This window comes from Bos javanicus, chromosome 19 (genome assembly GCF_032452875.1).
Source record: "Bos javanicus breed banteng chromosome 19, ARS-OSU_banteng_1.0, whole genome shotgun sequence".
Lineage (NCBI taxonomy): Eukaryota > Metazoa > Chordata > Mammalia > Artiodactyla > Bovidae > Bos > Bos javanicus.
The window spans coordinates 43786342-43798204 of record NC_083886.1 but is presented as its reverse complement, the minus strand read 5'-3'; the positions used below and the strand labels follow the sequence as shown (position 1 = coordinate 43798204).

Below are 11863 nucleotides of genomic sequence, written 5' to 3'. Positions count from 1 at the left end.
ATGGTCCATACAGGATCCTACCTGTCCATTCACCCCCAACCCAGTCACATCCGAGGCTGGTCCTATCTTCAGAAAGTCCAGGGAGAGGTGACGCAAATGCTCACAAGCTCACCACTGCCTACAGGCCTTGCCGGAATAGGCAGCACCTTCTCCAAGCCTTGCCTGGGTCACAGCCCCCTCCCCAAGAGCCCCCTGGGGGAGTTGGGCAAGGCTGCCCTGGAAGTCTTCCATTCCCTTTCCCCAGCTTCCCTCTCCTCTGGGGCCTCCCCTCTGCCTGGCAGCTGGTATTGGCAGCACCAAGGGAGGGGCCCTTCTGGCTGCCCACTCACAGCTGGCTGGGCCAAGACCTGCTATCCTGGGGGCAATCATTCTCCTCTCCCTCCCTCCCTAATTCCTTCTTGGATTTGCCCTTTTATCTCCATTCCCTCCCACACCCCCACACCCCATCTTCTTACCACTCACTACTTCCCCACTTTCATTCTTTTATTTCAGGAAAAAAACCCCAAGTTTAAAGCTGCCAAAGCTGGATCACCTCCCCCCCGACCCACTTGCATGTGTAGTCACAGTCTCTGTTGGCAGGATCACAAGGAAAGGAATCGAAAACTGTGAAGGGGTTCAAGGGAGGGGGCAAACCTTGCTCTAGGGAGGAGGAAACACAATGCCTCTCTCTCTCTCTCTCCTTCCCCTACTCTGTGCAAAGGGGAGGGTCCGACACACAGCTAAGGGGTCACCTGGAGTGATTGCCAAGTGTCAGAGCTGGAAACAACCGTAATGATGATTTTACAAATGGGGAAACAGAGGCCGGAGAGGGGAAGTGACTTGGTCAGTGTCACAAGGGCTGTCGGTGGCAGATTCAAACCCGTCACCGCACAGTGGGTGGGTCCGAGGTGGCACCTGTGCCCTCTAGCCTCTTACTGTGAGCAGGTCAGTCAGTGGGAGCAGATCCTTTGGGCTTCCAAGTCTTCTGAGCCACATCTAGAAGACAGAGGACAACCCTTGCCAGACACCAGCATCTGGGCATCTGGAGAGGGTGGGATGGCAGAGTGGCTTCAGACTACGGGTCCTGCCTGCCCACTTCCAAGCAGCTGCCTCTCCAGCTTCCTCCCCAAGGCCTGTGGGGGCCTCCTATTCCAGCTGGCAGCCACACCCACCAAACATCTGGCTGGGTTGGACTGGGCTTGACTAGGGGGTGGGGCCTCCTGGGTCCTAAGAAGCTAGCATTGGGGTACCCATGAGCAAAATGGAAGCGATTGGCCTCAAAGGGTGTGCCCCAGTGCCTTCAGAGCCCCCACGTGCCTCCCTCCTCCCCTTGTGTCCAACAGCAACAGCTGTTTCCCCCCACCTCTGGATCTCTCCTCACTTGGCCTCTCTCTGTGAGGCCCTGCATCTGGGTGTCCTCTGTTGCATGTCTTCATCCTCTTGCTTTGGGATTCTCCTCCTCTTGATTCGTTCTCTCTAGGACTCCGTCTGCGTTGCTCTCTCCTTCTCTGTGCCTCTGTTCTCCTTCTGAGATGCAGTGCGAGGGGAGGAGCTTTGGCGCTTTCCCAGGATGGGCAAAGGCCAACCGAAGAAGAGTGGAAGATGGAAGGGTGTCAGAGTTGGGTTGGGGGCAGAGGTGACTGTGGTCGCTCTAGATAATGCAACTACCCGGAAATGTCAAATTTGGGGTTTCTTTCTACTTTCAGTCCGCTGGTTTGGTCTCTGCTATTTCCCACCACAAAGCAAAGCAGGCTGGTGGTTTTAGGGGCCCAGACGACAGAGGAGAAAACTGAGGCATAGGGGGCGGGGTTCAGAAAGATCAAAGCCTGCCTAGCGTTTGGATGAGCTGGGGTCCCAGGCTGCTGCCCTTAATTGCCCCTCATCGCCAACTCCAGGTCACAGCATTACATGGGGAATGATTTAAAGGAAGGATTTAAACAAAAATTCTCACAGGAATACATTCCGCAAAAGAAGACTGGCCATAGTTTGATAGGAATCAGAATAATCCCTAGCTGAGCCAGTAGTTCACACGCTCTGCATGTATCCTGAACTGAACCGTGGCACACTCGTGTGCAAACCTGATTGAACTCTTCAACTCAGTTATCTTTGTGACAACCTTGAAGGTAGGCAGAGCCAGAACCCTCCCCTTTGATTAGTCCAGGAAAGAGTCCCATCTACGGCAGTCTGACCAGTGAGTGCATAGCTGGCACTGGGATCCAAGTTGCTCGGCTCTGTGAGCAGTGTCCCTATACAACCTTTTAAAACTTTCCCTATCCTGAGCACATGCGTAGTCTTCACTCTAGCCCATGGATGTTTTGTTTTGGCCATGCAGTATGAGGGATCTTAGTTCCCCAACCAGTGATGGGACTTGTGCCCCCTGCATTGGAAGCGCAGAGTCTTAACCACTGGACCCCCAGGGAAGTCCCACCTGCCCATGGTTGTTTTGTGACACCAAGCGTGGCACGTCCATCCCTGTGCTGGTCCCTGCCCTGTGTGGATGTCCTGAGCAGCCCCGAGTCAGGTCTGGCTCCCCATCCTTACGCGGGTGTGGGTTCGAGTTACACAGGAAAGGAACAATGATCCCAAGTCCTCTTTCTGGCCCTTGGAGACCAGGTTAGCCGTGAAGAGGGCCCTGCTGATGCCCCTACCTTAAGGTCGCCTTGACCTAACCGTCCCCGGGGGCAGGGGGAGATGGTACAGAGATGCTTTTGTCTCCTCTGCTCCAGGTCTCTTCTTCAAGGAGAGTTCCTGTTGTGCAGGAGCCAGAGGGAAGGTGGGGGGGTAAAGAGCCTTCCCAGGAAAGCTGGAGGCCTTCCAGGAAGTATCTCCGTGCCCCAGCATAGCAGGCACAGCAGAAGCCAAAGTCCATGGGCTCTTAAGCATCCCGTTTCACCCCCACCGTGCCTCTGCGGGGGGCTGTCCACCTCCACTCCAGCCCCTACCTTTAAGGCTCCTGGAAGTGGGGGAGCCACAGGTCCATGCTCAGCATACACTGCACCCCTGAGACCAGTGTCTCTTCCTCTCCCAGAATTTCCACACTCTGTTACCCCCCTGTGAAAATGCTGCCCATGCCTGTCCCCGAAGACAGAGTAGTACCTAAGGAGGGGGCGCATGCGCCATGAGAAATTTGGTGGGAGTTTGGGGGAGGGAAAGGAACTGCTGGGTCCACGCTTCCTGCCCCTGCCCCCTGTCCTCTACCACTCTTCAGGGAAGTCAACTTACAGTGAAGTCACCAAGGGAACACAAGGCCTTCCAGCCTCAGGCATAGTGACTGTCCTCTGTTTCTGGGAATGGGGTGAGGGGAGGGTGACCCAGTGGGTAGGAGGGGGGGAAGTCAGCATTCCTTTGCCCAGCTGCCCTGTCCACCTGATTTGGGAAAGAAGCTCACAGGGCAGGGAGAGCAGGGGCGTGCAACGTCTGGGCTGAGCACACGGGTCCGAGGGCAGAGAGGAGCCCATCCTCCTTGCAGCAGGGGTAGGCCTGGGAGGCCGGCGGGTGAGAGGAGAGGTGGGCCACGGGCACCGAGATGGGCAGCTGATGGGCCTGGTGATTGTCCTGAGCAGCCCTGGGTCAGGTCTGGCTCCCCATCCTTAAGCCCACTGATTACCAGTCCCCTCTTCCCACTGAGCTAGTTTCTCCTCCTTCTAGCCCAACAAGAAATCTTTTGTGTCTCAGCCAGCCCAGTATGGACCTCAAGCCCTGAGGGCAGTACATGAGAGAGGGCTGTGCATCTTCTTCTCCACCACCTCCCCACCACTTTGCCTGTCCTTTTTGTTATGACCCGAGGAGGTTCCTTGCTCTCCAGCTCTGTTTTCCATTGTTCTTGGCTTATGGCTGGCACCAACCCACCGACGCCTTCCCTGCCTGCTCCCAGCCTCCAAAATCGGCTCCCCAGAGCCAGGAGCCAGTGTGGGTATAAAGTCAAAATGAAGCCTGGTCTTCATTTGCTGCTACAATGGACCTCAAGCACCCGTGTCCTCTTCGCTCCAGGCTTCAGCCGTGAAGTTCGCCCAGTGTACTGGCCTCTCAACTCCAACGCATCTACCTGGAATGTCATTCCTCCCTTTCCTGCCTGGGGACGTCCTCTTCATCTTCCACACAGTCCGTGTGGCAGAGAGGAAAACACAAAGACTTTGGACCTTCGACACTCAATAGGAAGGCAGAGACCGCAGAATGGAAGTTTGTCACAGTCAGTGATTCAGGGTGGGGAAGGGGGTGTCTGTCGGTGCCAGGGCTTGATTCTGCCAGAACGTGGGCAAAAAAAAAAAGAGCTGAGTTAGATCTGCTTCCAAATCCCAACGTCACCAACTTAGCAACCGGGTGACCTGAAGCCACTTTCCTTCTTTGTAAAGCAAGCCTGGCTCTGCTGTGTGACTCCAGGCACATGAGTCTGCCTCTCTGAGCTGAGTGGCCCCTTTCGTAAAAGGAGGACAGCAGGCTTACCTGCCAGGATTGCCGTGAAGACTCACTCACAGAGCCCAGCACACAGTAAATAGGTGCTCAGGGACTTTAGCCAGTAGAGCCAGGTCTTTTCTCCTCAGCACCCTTGAGCCTCTCAATCCTGTATTGCAAACCTCTGCTTTCTTTCTTAATATTTATGTATGTGGCTGTGTGGGGTCTTAGTTGCAGCACACAGGATCTTTAGCTGAGGCATGCAGACTCTTAGCTGTGGTATGTGGCATCTAGTTCCCTGACCAGGGATTGAACCCGGGCCCCTTGCATTGGGAGCACAGAGTCTTAGCCACTGGACCATCAGGGAAGTCTCCGGAAGCCTCTTCTTAAGGCCTGAACTAGTTGCCTAAAGGGCTGTGTCTCGCTGCTTGATTTGTAATCTGTGAAAGAGTGTGAGTTGCGCAGTCGTGTCCAACTCTTTGTGGCCCCATGGACTATAACCCACCAGGCTCCTCTGTCCATGGGATTCTCCAGGCAAGAATACTGGAGTGGGTATCCATTCCCTCTCCAGGGGATCTTCCCAACCCAGGGATTGAACCCCAGTCTCTTGCATTGCAGGCAGATTCTATACCGTGTGAGCCACCAGAGAAGCTGGTGTTTCAGAAATATGTGCTGGATTAATAAAGGTCCCTGTCACAGCATAGGGCTTCCTCAAGCTCTGATCCCTTTCTCTAGTGCAGTCCCCCACTTCCCATTTATTAAGCCCACTGATTACCAGTCTCCTCTTCTCGCTGAGCTAGCTTCTCCTCCTTCTAGCCCAACAAGAAATCTTTTGTGTCTCAGCCAGCCCAGTATGGACCTCAAGCCCTCAGGGCAGTACACAAGAGAGGGCTGTGCATCTCCTTTTCCGCCACCTCCCCACCACTTTGCCTGTCCTTTTTGTTATGAGCCGAGGAGATTCTTGACTCACAGCATCCCAAAGGCTCTCTCCTCTGCTGCCTTGGCTTCTGCCTGCTCTGGTCTTACTGATCTGCTTTCCCCCTCACAGCAGCAGTAGCCTCATCTTTGCCTGGTGCTGGGCTGTCTTTCGAGTTCTTAATTCACCTGCCAAGCCAGCAAATTACCTGGCTGGAATGGCCCTCTGCACCTTCTTCTGTGTCAGCCTCACCCTCTCTGGATGATAGCACTGACCCAGGACTCTGAATGGAAAGGGCATGATGACCCTGTCCCAGGAGGAGGTGGGGGCCCCTAGGGCTTTCTAGAGAGCCATCCCTTTAACTCTGGCTAGAAGGGAGCCCAGACAGGTGAGGGAAACAGGAGCAGGACAGGGAGCATGTAAGAATCTCCAGGTGGCAAGGTCTGCATGGACCCACACCTCCATTGCCCACATCCCACATACTGACTACTGCCTCCCCTGCCAGCTCCTTCTTGGCCCCGCAGGCTGACTGGGGTTGAGCTGTGGTTGGGGGTGGGGGTGGGGAGACAATACTCATGTATCAAGCTAGGCAGGATGCTTTGACAAACCCTATCTCTCTACTTTTTCCTTTTATTAACAAAAAATGTTCATGTTCCCCATATTTTAATAGGTAGCACAGGACATGATACAAAAGCTCAGAAGACTTAAAAGGATAAATGGTGAAAAGTTAGGGCTTCCCAGGTGGTGCAGTGGTAAAGCATCCACCTGCCAATGCAGGAGACACAAGAGGCGCAGGTTCAGCCCCTGAATCAGGAAGATCCCCTCTAGTAGGAAATGGCAACCCGCTCCAGTATTCTTGCCTGGAACATCCCATGGACAGAGGAGCCTGGTGGGCTACAGTCCATGGGGTCGCGAAGAGTCGGACAGGACTGATCGTGTGTGTGTGTGTGTGTGCCCGCACGTGCTCACACACACACAGTGAAAAGTTAGTCTCTCTCCTTTCCTGTCCCTTGGGTCCCTTCTGCAGGGACAACTACAGTTTTAGTCTTGTGTCTATACATTTACAAACATAACTTACACCTCCTATGAGTCACACCGGAGGGAAACTGAGGCCCTCAGAGAAGTGAAATACTTTGACTAAGGTCACACAGTTGTGAAATTGACAGAGCTGGGATTTGCAAACAGATCTAACTGTAAAACTTGGCTCTTTTCGCTGTCTGCGCTCTGGCAGAAGCAAGCCCTGGTACCAACAGAGTCCCCACCCCCACCCCTGCCCACCATGAACCACTGGCTGTGACAAACCTCCATTCCAAGGCCTTGGAGATGCAGGGGTCTTTGGTGAGTGTCCAAGGCTCCAGGGACCTGTACTGAATTACTAGGGAAGAAGCACTCCAGTATGGAAGAGGGAAAGTTCCCACAGGTGTCCTTATGTGGCTGCTGTGTGGTCAGGACCAGTATGACTCCCAAGTACAGAGAGTTCTGGAAAGAGAAGCTACATGAGCGTATGAGCGTGGGTCTCTGGCTAGAGGGGATTGTGGTTTCAACTACATTTCCAGAAAATACCCTTATGATCTCCCTGTGGTTGGGCAGGGCTGAGCGGGGATGGGAAGCGTGGGGGCTGTTCTCCGTGGAAGCTACGTGCTGGTGCAAGCAGGTGAGGGGAGGAGGCTGGGGCCAGTACCTGGTGGAGAGCAGGCAGGATGCCTGAGCCGGGCTGCCCACCAGACTTCCAGGCTCTCAAGTCGCTCGCTCTCCTTGGTCAGGGCGGGCTAAGAGAGACCCCCAACTCTCTTGACCTGTACACTTACAGCTATGTCTCAGGCAGCTTCCTATGTGAGCTCTCTGTAGGGTCTTTCTGGATCCTGGCTTTCCATTCAGTTTCTTTGTTTCTGTGACTCCCTATGGGTCATGTCTCAGTCAGGTGTCCCCTCAACTTAGGGTCTATGTCCCTGAGGCCCTGTGAGAACCAGGAGACTCAGGTAGGGTCTCACCTCATCTGCAGTGAAAGGAGGGAGAGGTAGGTAGTGAACATTCCTTCCTCTCTCAGGTTGACAGCATTCTTGTTTTGCAGAGGTAGTAGCCAGAACATTCCGTCCTTTATGTCTGTGCACACAGCCGGCCAGATCTAGCTTGGTGCCTAGTGGTCAGTCAGAGATGTGCTATGAGATGCAAGAGTCAAGAGACATACCTGCCCCACCCTCCCAGCATTCAGACCAGCACCTTCCATGCTCGTGAACAACAGCCAAGGCAACTGCATTGAGTCCTAGACTTGACCAGTCCTAGGAAGAGGAGTGTAAATCTTAAAAACAACAATAATGGTTAACAGCCCTATAGTGCTTTACAGCATTCGAAGCACTTTACATATACTCACTCACTAAATTCTCCCCACAATGCTTTCAGGTAGGTCCTATTACCATTATTATATTACAATGAGGAAATCAAGACAGAAAACTTGCTCCAGGTCACACAGCTCAAGGAGCTGATGGTGAATCTGGTTCTAGATTGTGTTTTTATTTTTTAAAATAATTTTATTTATTTATTTTTGGCTGTGCTGGATGTTCGTTGCTACACGGGCTTTTCTGTAGTTGTGGAGAGTAGGGGCTACTCTCTAGTTGCAGTGCTCGGACTTTTCATCGTGGTGGCTTCTCGTTGCGGAGCACAGGCTCTAGAGCTTTCAGGCTTCAGGAGTTGCAGCACGTGGGCTCAGTAATTGCAGTTCCCGGGCTCTAGAGCACAGGTTCAATAATTGTGGCGCACGGGCTTAGTTGCTCCAAGGCATGTGGGATCTTCCCGGACCAGGGATTGAACCTGCATCTCCTGCATTGGCAGGCAGAAGCTTTACCTGTGCTGTGCTTTTAATTTTGTGATTCTGTGCTTTTAATTACTATGCAGTCATCCTAGTTTCCATTTCTATTCCTAGAGGGTAGGGTTTGTTCCTCAAATATTTACTGAGTGTCTGCTCTGGGCTGGGACAGCGTGGGAGCATTTAAAGGTGAATGGGATATTGTGCGTCACTGAGGGTAGAAAGGTATGTAAACAAGAAATTGTCCTTCAGCATGAGGGTGCCATAATACGAGCATAAATGTGTGGCTGGAAACAGGGAGGGTGAGGTGTATACTGCCTAGAGCAAGTGTCACCGAAAGGCAGATGTCAAGTGGCAGCAGGACATTCCAGGCAGAGGGAATGGTGTATGAAAGCTTACAAGAAAAAGATATGGTGTACCTAAGTGTTGAAACCTCACGGGCAATAACTGTCAGAGGGGTTGCCAGAGAGCTCAGGGCTGGCACTTCTGTCCAGCTTCCTGCTCCAGCCTGTCCTCCAGCTCTGGCCTCCAAGCTCTCAGTACCTACTCCATAAGAAGCACTGTGCCAGGTGTTGGCCCAGAATGTGGGAGAAAAGCAGTAGCCTGGGTGGCAGAGAAAGAGCTGGTGATCAGCTGCAGACAAAGATCTTTGTGGCTGGTGTTATTCAGGAGGTGAAGGCAAGGCTGCTGGTAAGAGCTGCCAAGGGAGGATTATGGGAGGACGTGGGGACTTGCAGATCCTGGTCATCTCTGGACAGGAAGATTTTCAGACTGTAGGGAAGGGACATGCTCTGTGCGTGTCGGGGGGAGGGGGTCCTTCTCCTTTCTGCTGCTGCAGCTGGGTTTCTGGAGATCTGACATGCCTTGCTTTAGTGCTGGCCCTTGGAGGGTTGCCAGGGAAACCATCGGCCAGCTCCAGAGATGTAGCCAGAGGAGAGTGGGTGACTCAGGCTGCCTTCTCAGATACTGCACCCCCTCCCCATTACATGGAAAAGGCTCTCAGAGACCCTTTCTTCTGGATCCTACACAGCTGATCCTGTCTATTCTTCTCTCTCTGGATAGAGTCCCTCCTGTAGTTCCACTGATGGGACTCCCCAGAGAGGGAAATATCTCGGACACCTCCGGCCCCCATAGATTCACTCTGGAACAGCGGATGGAGCGTCGGTGTAAACTCCTGCTGTGTCCCTTAGGCTTTCCTCTTGCCTGTCCTCTGTGTGGTAAGCGGTAGGAGCCCAGGCTGAAACGCCCTCCAGGGAGCAAACCCGGGATAATTATTGATGGGGCAGCAGTGGACTTCTGACCTCGGCCTGCGAGGGACAGGACCCAGAACGCGGGCCCCAGCCGGGGCAAAGGAAGGTGGGCGGGCCGCAGAGGGGGGCCAATCAACACGACCACAACAGGGGACAGCCGACCCTACCCAAACAAAGCAGCATGTGCTCGCGGCCCGCGAACCCGCCCGGGAGTCGAGCTGCAAAGCGGCTCCAGCACCGCGAAGAGGGGCTGCCAGCGGCGCCGGCGCCCCCGCACTCGCCCAGGACACGCGGAGGGGGTTCCGGGTCCCTCCAGGGTGGCCGCGGAGGTGGGGCGAGGGACCACGGGGCTCGCGAGCGCGCGCCGGGCGGAACCAGGAAGCGGCGCGCGCCGGCGCGGGGCGCGCTCGGGGCTGCGGGCGACGCGCGCGGTCGGGCCTCCGCGCGCGACAGGCGCGCGCGCCCCCGTGGGCCCCGGCGAGAAGAGAATCGTCGGCTGGAGCCGTCACCCCGGGCGGGACCGAGCGCAGGCGACAACGCGCGGCGGCCCGGCCGAGGGAGGGAGCGAGCGAGCGAGCGAGCGGGCGGGCGAGCCAGAGAGCGGGTAGGAGGCAGCCGCTGGCGCCCGAGGGGCCGAGCGAGGTAGGAACTGCGGGGCCGGTCTGAGGCTTGGGGCCCGCGGAGGGAGGCCGGGGAGCTTGCTCGGGTGGGGCCCCGCGCCCCGGCCGCCCAGACGCCCGGCAGGGCCTCGCCGCCGCCATCGCTCCCTGGGCCGGGAGGGCGGCCGCGGGGACCGCGCACTGGGTGAGGGGAGCCACGCGGGGCGAAGACTGGAGGGCCGCGCGAGGGGCGTCGTGCGGAGGCTGCGGCGGGCCGGGATGGGTAGCGGGCAGAGACCGTGCGTGCGCGGGTGTCTGGGGGGGCTGCTGTTGGCCGCTCACACCTCCGTGGTGCAGTTAGCCCCCGCCGGCTCCTCGCGTTTCTCCTTATTTCAGGAGAGGTATCAGCGACTCCTGAGCGGGTGGGACGAGCACGGCGGGGGGCGGTGGGGCGGGGGGTATTTAGCCAAGCTTCAAGGAACAGCGCCTTATAAGGAGTCCAGACAACAAATACGAGCGTTTCGTTCAGGCTCGGGGGGCAGGGGGGTTGCAGAATCCCCCATCAGGACCCGCCAAGCCCCGGCTGGTGCGTGTGGCGGTGGGAAGCGGCGCGTTCTGGTTTTCTAGCCGGGGATAAGGAGTTTTTTAAAAAGTGCTCCTGGTGTTGGGGGCAGAGATGCAGCGTCGGAAGAGTAGTCCGTTGTGTCACCCCAGCTGGTCTGAGGCTAAAGGAATCTGGCAAGATGGTCAGGCGGATCAAAGAGGAAAAGAAGTTGTGTGGAGCAAGAGGCGTTTGCAGACACTTACAGCCAGCAATGATGGAACAGGCGAAGACTGGAAAACAAGCGCCAGTTTTAGGATGATTAATGCGAACCACAGGAAATTTAGGGGCAAAAAGAGATAGCAGTCCTCTCTTTCCTGAAGAGCCATGCCACATCTTTTTTGTTCTTGTTTTTCTTGTCCCCTCTGATCCTGTCATTGTATTTGATACCGTCGTATCAAGTAAATAGTGCTCAAAGTGGGTGGTAGAATGTTAGAGCTGGAAAGGACCCCCGCGGTAATGCTGCCTTCTTTATTGAACAAATGAGGAAACTGAGGCCAGGTACGTGGAAGGATCGGCCTGCTCCGTTCGCACAGCTGTTTAGAACTTCAGGAACTGAAATGTCGGTCTGAAGTCTCTCAGATCGGTGCTCTTCCCGAAGCATAGAGAAGTAATAGATCTTTCCCTAAACACAGTTTCATAAATTGTCTCTGGAATGCCCTCGGGGAATGCCCCTTGAAAGGGCCAGTGTATCACCTAATTATTAAACTGAGCTTAGGTCCCTTTTTCAGTCTTCAAATGGTGTTTATCGTCCGCTTGGATCTTAGATTTCCAAAGTGGTTGGATAGCCGCCTGGGCCATAATAAGCTTTCAGCTGTTGAGTATATTATCTCAAATAATTTTGTTATCGTTCAGCAAAGATAATAGAACTCTGCCTCTTTGCTCAGCGTTTTTCTGTGATGATTTATTTGTTTACATTTTGTTGATCACATTGTTGGTGTTCATTGACTATGTGTTTTATTTAGCGTGCCTGTCATTTTTAAAATTTCATTCCCTAATACTGTGAACACTAGATCAGTTTTGATAGCGTTACATGGTGGAATTCTATCCCTTGACTTTATTTCAAGGCTTCAGGGTTCTTGTTTGTGTTGGTACCAGTTTCCATCTCTTGGAAGATCACAGTTGTTAGAATTCATAGTGTAAGGGGTAGAAGGGGGCTGCTGATTTTAAGAAAATGTATTATGTGACAGTTTGTGATGTCTGTGGGTTTAACCAAAACAGCACCACACTTTTGGTCAGGTTGGTGTTATCTAGTAGATTACTTGTTTTCTGTAGCCTTTGGAAGATGGAAAATTCAAGCACCTGGTTGAGACACAGGGAGAG

The 11863-nt window shown here is 54.3% G+C and overlaps 1 protein-coding gene and 1 non-coding gene across 4 annotated transcripts in view; one reads left to right on the top strand and one right to left on the bottom strand.

Annotated features, from left to right (window-relative positions):
* Positions 1-4665: 4665 nt before the first annotated feature.
* TRNAG-CCC (transfer RNA glycine (anticodon CCC)) lies at positions 4666-4738 on the bottom strand. Its single transcript has one exon. It is a non-coding gene; the product is annotated as a tRNA-Gly (tRNA).
* A 5153-nt stretch (positions 4739-9891) lies between these two features.
* The window catches only part of STAT5B (signal transducer and activator of transcription 5B), a 65719-nt gene continuing 63747 nt past the window's right edge, over positions 9892-11863 (top strand). For all 3 annotated transcript variants that reach the window (XM_061391834.1, XM_061391838.1, XM_061391837.1), the window contains exon 1: positions 9892-9982. The gene's annotated coding sequence lies outside the window, so the exon portion shown is untranslated. The remainder of the gene's footprint in view (positions 9983-11863) is intronic.